Source organism: Telopea speciosissima, chromosome 4, assembly GCF_018873765.1.
Source record: "Telopea speciosissima isolate NSW1024214 ecotype Mountain lineage chromosome 4, Tspe_v1, whole genome shotgun sequence".
NCBI lineage: Eukaryota > Viridiplantae > Streptophyta > Magnoliopsida > Proteales > Proteaceae > Telopea > Telopea speciosissima.
The window spans coordinates 12,239,373-12,247,854 of NC_057919.1; positions in this window are offsets into that span (position 1 = coordinate 12,239,373).

The following is an 8,482-nucleotide window of genomic DNA, read 5'->3' on the forward strand; positions in this document are numbered from 1 at the left end:
AAACTAGTCATTTCATCTACTCTCCATGTGTCTGCACGCACTTTGCAAAGAACTTTATTAAAAAAGAAAAAAAATTCTTCAAGCCGTCAAGCAAGGTATACTAACACGTATATCTATTTTCTCTTCATATGAAATGATATCGTTGTCTTCCAATGTATAATATCATTTTACGACACATTATTAGTGTGTTCCTCCATCTGCTTGCTCAGATAATCCTCTCTCTTAAAAATACAACTATATAAGCAAACTTTTATATGTTAATACAAAATCGAATACGACTTGCCCCACCTTCAAACTTTAAGTCAAAAGATCAAATTAGGATCACACGTGAGAAACAAAATCACTAGATATGAGAAAATTTGGTTTCTGGGCATCACCCTTAAGGGCCACATTAGTATCACTCATATTGACATCAAAAGTCCGAAGCAACAGCTTCTCGAAAGGCCAAAACTTCAGTCTCTTCAACTGAAATCTCAGCAAAAAATAAAAAGGGCTAGAGATCATTGCTTGGTCATGAAGCTCCTACACCAGTGTGAGGGTCAATGAGAACGTGCGCAAGGACATCAATACAAATGAGATTTTTTATTTTAGGAGTTGAGCAGTAATTTTGCGTACTCTTTTGTCTAAGCCTAGGAACCATGTGACCAAGAAACATTCTTTTTTCTTAAAATAAAATAAGGGATTGAGTTCCCTATTAAGTTGTGCAGTCTACGCTAGCGCCTCCCTGTGTCTATCTCTCTCCACGTCGACATCCTCTACTTTCACCTGCCTTTACTTCCGCCTGCCCCTACTTCCATGTGCGCCCTACACACAATGAGGCGCATAAAGACCGCCTTACCCCAGCTCGGGTAGGGGTAAGGTGATCTTTGCACATCCCGTTGTATGTAGGGCACACATGGAAGTAGGGGCAGGCAGAAGTAGAGGATCCGGACTCATCTCTCTCCTCCCACAATAAAGGCAGATATATCATTTCATAGAAGGGAGGAGAGAGGGACCAATGGAGGCGCTAGTGTATGCTACGCAGTCTAGAAACGTTTTGTTCCCATAAAATAAAATAAAGAATGGGCGTTGTTCTCTGTGCCGCAGCGCAGGGGCAGGCACGTGAGGGTAGGCACAATGACCACCTTACCCCCTGCATAGGCTGCCCATGTGCCTGGGCGCAGGGTGCACTGCAGTACAGAGAACATTTCCCCAATTACAATTTATTACAACTTCAAAATCCCTTCAACCCCCTTCCCCCATAAATCATAAATAGGATGAACCTACATTATGCAAATAAGTTGAACTTACACAATAAAGCCGATTGATAGTGAAGAAACTCAAATACCCGCACAGTCCACGCCGTAAAGGGTTGAATGAAGATTTTTTTCCCCACACATTTCACTAACCTGCCTTCCATAATTTCAAGCTTTTGTAGTTACTCTCACCCTATTGTCAAATTTTGACATCAAACACTAGATTATTCAAATCTTAAAAAAAAAAAAAAAAAAAAAAAAGTAAAAAACCATTTATTTATAATTGGCAAAAGGTTCCATGTACGGCCATGAATCGTATAAGGTTTTGTCCCTCCTCCTACAAGAGGATCGAAAAGACAAATCCCCCTTATTTGATGCATCATAACCCCGATCCCTCTCATGCGACTATGCATGAAAACCTCCCCTCTTACAATTAAAAAAATTGATATGGTGATCCTTATTTATGTAATAAAAAAATTAATATAAATTGACAGATTTTCTTATTTTGTGATTTTATTCAAAGAATCTTTGTTGTTGGACCATTGGGCCTAAGATGGAAGATCTCACATCAACATCTCTTTATAGTTTGGTTGAATCCCTTTTTTCTAATCCTTCTCTACTCAAATCTGAAAAACAAAGCTTGCTTCAATCCTTCCTGTTACGTTCTATTTTATTTTGATGCTTAGATTCAAAGAGCAAAGGAGCAAAGGTGGGCAAATATGACAATGTGGATGGACTTTCAAGAAGTAACTAACTAGCACACCAATGAGGTGTGGCTGAATGATTTCATATATAGAGGAGGGCAACAATGTCGTTTTATGTGAGGTGTAGAGAGGGGGTACTTGCGTACTCTCCCCTAGGAGAACCTTTACCTACTGTTAATTGTTTTCTTTCTCCTATTCTGATCATATGAATCCCATATAGATGATATTGTTGTATGTGTCACCGTCATTGGAGTAGTGTGGGAAATTCCCCTCACACTTGGCGTCGTATGAAACCCTCTTCCATTATGTAAATCTTAATTGGGCTTCAGTAAAACAAGTCTGATATCCAAATTGTTGATTCATGGGCCTAATTACATGGATGAAGGTCCCAATCCAAGAAAAGTGGGTTAATGGACTACGGGCCTCACATAGGCATTAAAAGATCCAAAGCGCACAAAGTAAATCCCATGGCCTAAACCCCACAAAATTTAGTCCAGTAAAGAACTAGAAGGGTGGAATGGTCATTATGCCTCCCCTAGTTAAGGGCACTGGGGAACTAGGCCGGGCAAGGAACTAGAGGGGATAAAGTTCCGTCTAGTAGTACTTGTAGTGTTCCAATTTCATAAAGATACTAGGGAACTCACATGAGATGGGGGAGGATACAAATCTATTAAAAGTAAAATTACCAAACTACCAACAAACGAAGATGAATATAAAATACAAAATGACATCGTTTGTAGTTTTAGTTACTTCTCTAACTCATTTTTAAGTTGAAATTGTACCAATGAGATGATTGTCTAATCTTCTATCACAATTTCTTTTCGGTAGGATAATCTTCTCTCACGTAAAAGATTAACTCATGGACTTATACGTGGCAAATAGTGAAGTGTTATACTTCACACTTAGCATAGTGATGGGAAGAAAACCCATGTTTTAAATACCAGTCTAATAAGGATCAGACACAGTTAGTAACGGACGGATCCAATCAAATTTAGCTTGCCTCCAGGGAGCTCAGCACGCCCAGGGTGCTGCCAACCATTGAGCTGTGCCGCACACATCCCTAGGCATGCACCGAGATATGTGCGACACAGCTCAGCAGTCGGATGCCCCCTTTTATCACCTGGGCGCACGCCTCGCTGGAGACGATCCTGATCCGATCCGATCGACCTGGATCAGGTGGATAGATATCATCATTGGAATATAAGTAGATCAGCCACTACATCCGAATCTTATCTCAGAGGTTTTAACACCTGGCTTACAAGTGGACACATGAAAACAACCATCCGTGTGGGCTGTCCGACCGTGGCATGTCGGCAAAAATCCAAAAAGAAACACCTGTGAAGGTGGGGGGACCCACGAACAGGTTTCCTCCCGCACTGTCAATCTTACGATTCTCTCGCTGATCATCACCTTCCGTTGTCTGCTTGTCTTATTCTTCTTCTCGTTGGGGTTTCCTCCCTACGTAACGTCGGTGTGGGTCTAATAAATACGGGCCCACGGCCCACCCCACTTCTACCATCCGCCTCATGTTCCTTACTGCAAAAATGACAAATGAGGAATTGAAGCAGCAACTCTATAGTATACTGCCCGAAATACCCTTCAAAACTTCAATTATTTACCTCTAGGGTGAGGGATCTATATGCCGGGTAGTGAGGACAAAATTCTTCACAATTCATAAACTGGAAGAAGCCCACTTGGTCAGTGGATCATCGGTAATGTGTGTATTATTTGGGCAAACGGTCTTTACTTGGTCGTGTGGCCCCTATATCAGTACGAGGATCAATAGAAATGTGTGCAGGAGTATTGATTAGAAAGGATTTTGATTTTGTGAAAAACGGAACGGTCATTTTAGTGGGGATTGTGTCTATAGACCTAGGCTACTCATGAAGGTTGAAGATCTTTTTCTCATATCATTTTCTTTTACTTTTACATATCTATCCTTTTTTTTTTCTTCAATGATTGACATGAAAACCTAATCATTGGTTTTGGCTCTGGTTGATTGCAAGTGGAAATAAGAGATGAAAGTAAAACTTTTCAAATCTAAGATGAAAAAAATTCTGTTATCATTATCTAACATGTTAACCTATTTAGTAATAATATTTCTTAGATGATAATCATATGAGATAATTATTACAAAAATTTTTTATTTAGGTTTGAAAATTTTACTGCTATCTCTTTTAAATTACTCTGGCAACCAAACGAAACCTTTAAACTTCAACTAAGAGATTTAAAAAAAGTGGGGCGGATTGGGTATGCCATCAATTTTCAATAAATTAACTAGCGGCATGCAACAATCATAGGATTGGACATAGAAGAACAAAAGAGTCTTTTCCAAAGGAAGAGGAAAGCCTTTTTTTCTATAAACAAGTTTGGCTTTTGAACCACATACCGATTATCAACTGAATGGGCACCACGTATTACATTGTTCTTCCATTTAATTATCCAAATCTCCACCATCTTAATGTTGAATTGATCCATCAAATCTTGGTATAATGTTTTATTAACACATAGTGAGGTTAGATTGTATTGAAACCTAACAAATGATTAAATTATAAAATAGATTACATGAATTAAGAATCAAATCAATTATAAATAACAATAGGCAAGCAATAAAAAACTTCTAGCTCCTCCCCCACTTAGAAACAAACATAATTTAATCATATTTCATCTTAGGTTACATAAACACAATAAATAAGGAATACTGAGATAACATATCAATGCTGAATTCAATCAGGGGGAAGGTATTCGTACACAGGAGATTCTCCCATCAACTTCATCAAACTATGGATGCAGGGGCTTTTATGTCAACTTGACTACATTTAATGCAGGTCGTGAACATGCACAGACATGTATGAAAACTTTTGCCTTTAGTCTGTGCAAGTATTTTTACCTTTCTTTGCGATGAACGAAGTTGCTAATTTGGAATGCCTTCAAAGATTATTTACTGTTTTTTATTACATTCAAAGAGCCACCTTTTAGGTATACAAGTACATTTTCTGAAACAATAGTAGAAGTACTAACAATCTCATAAAAAAACCTTTCTATTCCATATCTAACATATGTTTCACAAAGGAATAATCCCAAAGCAAACTTAGAACTAAGAGGTTCAAGCTTTACCTTATTCTGATTGTTCAAAGGGCGATCGCGGAGTCACTGAATGAAGTGCTCAAAGCTACACTCTGAGGGGCATTATTATAGACAAATAATATTTAAACCAAATTGATATTGCAAACTCATAATCAGGGAATAAATTGTTTCATGTTCAAGTTGACACATAGGTTAGATGTCATCAATACTTGGGATCATCCCTCTTGGCATTGGTAGATCTCTTGTCCTCTCTCTCTCTCTCTCTCTCTCTCTCTGTTTCTTGCAATCTCTACTCTCGGTTTTGAGTGTCAATGTGACCTAGGATCTTTCCATTGATTTTGTCTCAAAAATCGTTGGAGAATTACCTTGCTGCCTTGCCTCTGAGTGGTAGGTCGAAGAAATCCATTGAAAGGTATGGATTTTACATAAAGCAATTTTAGTCCTTCTTATTTAATGTATGGAACTGATTTTAGGACTTTTCATGTAAAAAAATTTAGGACTTTTAATAATGAAAATTTTAGGGATTTTTGTTGAAGTGGACAATTCGTGCTTGAAAAAGTAACCAAACCATCTTTCTATCTATCGCTCTCTCTCTATGATTTCTAATTTTGTATGTTCTGTTTTGGGTTAATTCTTCAAATGGGTACGTTTTCTATCTCAAATGATGTCTAATTTTGTATGCTTTGTGTTGGTTTTTATTTGGGATTTGATGGGAAGAAAGGTTGGGGTTTAAAGAGGAATTTTTTTTTTTAAAGAGAAATAGAAAAATTAAAAAATAAAATAAAATAGAAGATGGAGATGAAATGGGAAGAAAAGTTGATGGAGATTGGAGAGCTACTGCCATTAAATTTGGAAGTACAGGTTTTACTAAACAACATTTTTGTTCTATAATTGTTCTGAAACAGTTCTAGAACGGATTTGTCAAACGATCATATACATACACAGAATGTTATTACAGATAAAATCACGAAAAAGAACATTTCTGGTGAAGAACGAATGTTCTTTACGAAAACTATTACCAAATGTAGCCTTAGTGTTCTAATTTAACCATAGTTGGAAAGTGTTCAAGCTATAGTAGTTTTTTAGTTTCATGGTAGCGATTGATATAGTCAAATTTAGTAAATATATTCTTTATGTCTTTATCTAACTATAGATCAATTTTTTCAGACCAATATGACAAGCCATTTTTATGTTTAAAAAAGCAAGGAATTTTGCAAATTCCGTATGTGAAGATTTATAAGGATTTGAGCACTTTTTTCTTAACAGTTAACTTTTAAGGATACCAAAGTCCTAATAAGTAATAAGTGGTATTAAAGTAGGACGTGACAATTTTAGTGTACCTCGTATGCATGCTTCCACGTAGAGGGTGGAATCGAAGTTCCATGCGGAAACAGTTATCCCACAAAAATCAATCCCTTCACATGAGTTATTATTCGGTATAATCACATTACTTCAAACCCTTCACATGAGGTTTAGAAAGGTCAAGACTTTCAAGTTGGGTGGTAAACACACTTAAACATGTGAAAATTGAACAGGGAAGGAAAATAGAATTTGAATAGAAAAATTAGGTTGTTGAAGCACTTTATGTTTATAAAACTGAGGGAATAAGTTTTGTTGAGGTTTCCACTATATTCGAAGAGGAAAGGAGCGGTTACACCAAACCAAAAAAACAAGGGAACATGTATCCTTCTTTCTGTTTTGCCATTCATGTTGCCACGTTTAATCACACCCACCCACCCAACATAAGTGAAAGGAGGAAAACAACCATCATTAACAAAGGGACATGGATTTAGGGATTCGGCTCCTCTCTAGCAAACCCAGTGCCCAGGGAGTGCCCATTAAGGCATGTAACGGCTGGGCTGGCTAGATGTATACTGGACCGAGTTGAGCTCGTCTTCAGCATGCTCAGCATGCCTAGAGAGCATCCAGCCATTGGGTTGTGCCACACACATCTCTAGACGTGCGTCGAGATGTGTGCAGCACAACCCCACCCTTGGATGTCACCTGGGCGTGCCCTGGGCGCTGAGCTCCCTGGAGAAGAATCGGATCCTACCAGACCCATGCAGGCACATATCCCGGTGCATGCCCAGCAAGCCAGCCATTGGATGCCTCATTGGGTACTCATTGGGGTGGGTGCTTGCTGGAGAGGACTTCGATGCTGAATTTAATGCATATTGGATCTGGTATCAGCCATCTCAAAAATCGATGTGATATTAATATGGATTGACACAAATTGACTTATACTGGACAGTTTTACTTTTGATCCCAACTGTTGGAATTTTTTCAATAATTGTGTGGATGGTTTTTGGGTCATTCTTTGGTTCAATGTTGGTCTTGTTTTTTGATGGTTTTGGGTCATTATTTAGTTCAATGTTGACCTGAATTTTTGAGTAAGGGACATGTACCTTCAAAGAGACATATCCATTTGTATAGGTGTATTCATAGTACTTGGATTAGAATCTTTTAATCTAATCCATTGATCTAAGAGACACATCTACACCATGGGGTATCTCCAAGAGACACACATATACCATGGGGTATCTTCAAGAGACACTTACATATAAGTGCTTGGATTAGAATCTTTTAATTATGTCCACTCATGTCAATGGACACACCCATTCCATGAGGTGTCTTGAAGGGATACATCTACCATTATAAATAAAGGTGAAAAATGGACAGTCAGAGCATTCAATTTTTATGGTACGGTTTCAGTCAGTCAGGCATTAACAAATTCTCGATAGTTTCAAGTGATTTCTTGTATCGCAAATCAAGAATCATCCAAACTGTTTTATCTTGGAAGGCGATTTGCGCAACCCCAAGCTGCAGAATAGGGTGCAAATACTGTCTTAAGGACAGAGCGTTCTCGTTCGACTCAGGCTATCTCTCCATCCTCTCCTTCCTTTGATATTAATTTTCTAACACCAGCCTTTCCATCGATACGGGATTGGTGGTTAACGATACCGATACCTCAAACAAGGGGGGAACAACATTCAAAGGGGTATAACAAGTTAACAACTATGGCAGTATGTGGGGGATTGGGATTTATTATGCGAGATCATCAAGGAATTCCTATTCTTGCTGTCTCATAACCTATGCTCTTCTCATCTCCATTGGTGGGAGAAATCCTGGCTATCAGAGCTGCCCTTCTCCAAGCAATTGGTGACTTCATTGACAATATTGTGATTGAATTTGCTTAGAAGCAAGTTCATTAACGGATTAAGAGGCCCTCTACCATCAATAACCGCCCCTCTGATCTAGGACATTACTCGTCTTTGTTTTTGTTTTCAATCTTTTTCTATTATGTATATTCCCATAGAGATAAACAACGCAACTGGCTCTTTGACTCGGAAGGCCTCCTCCTTGATGATGAGAAGGATGATATACCCTAATTTCTCTCGTTGGATGCAGGAGCTCTACATGCATGTTTCTTGTGTTCTTTTTGGTTCTGATCAATAG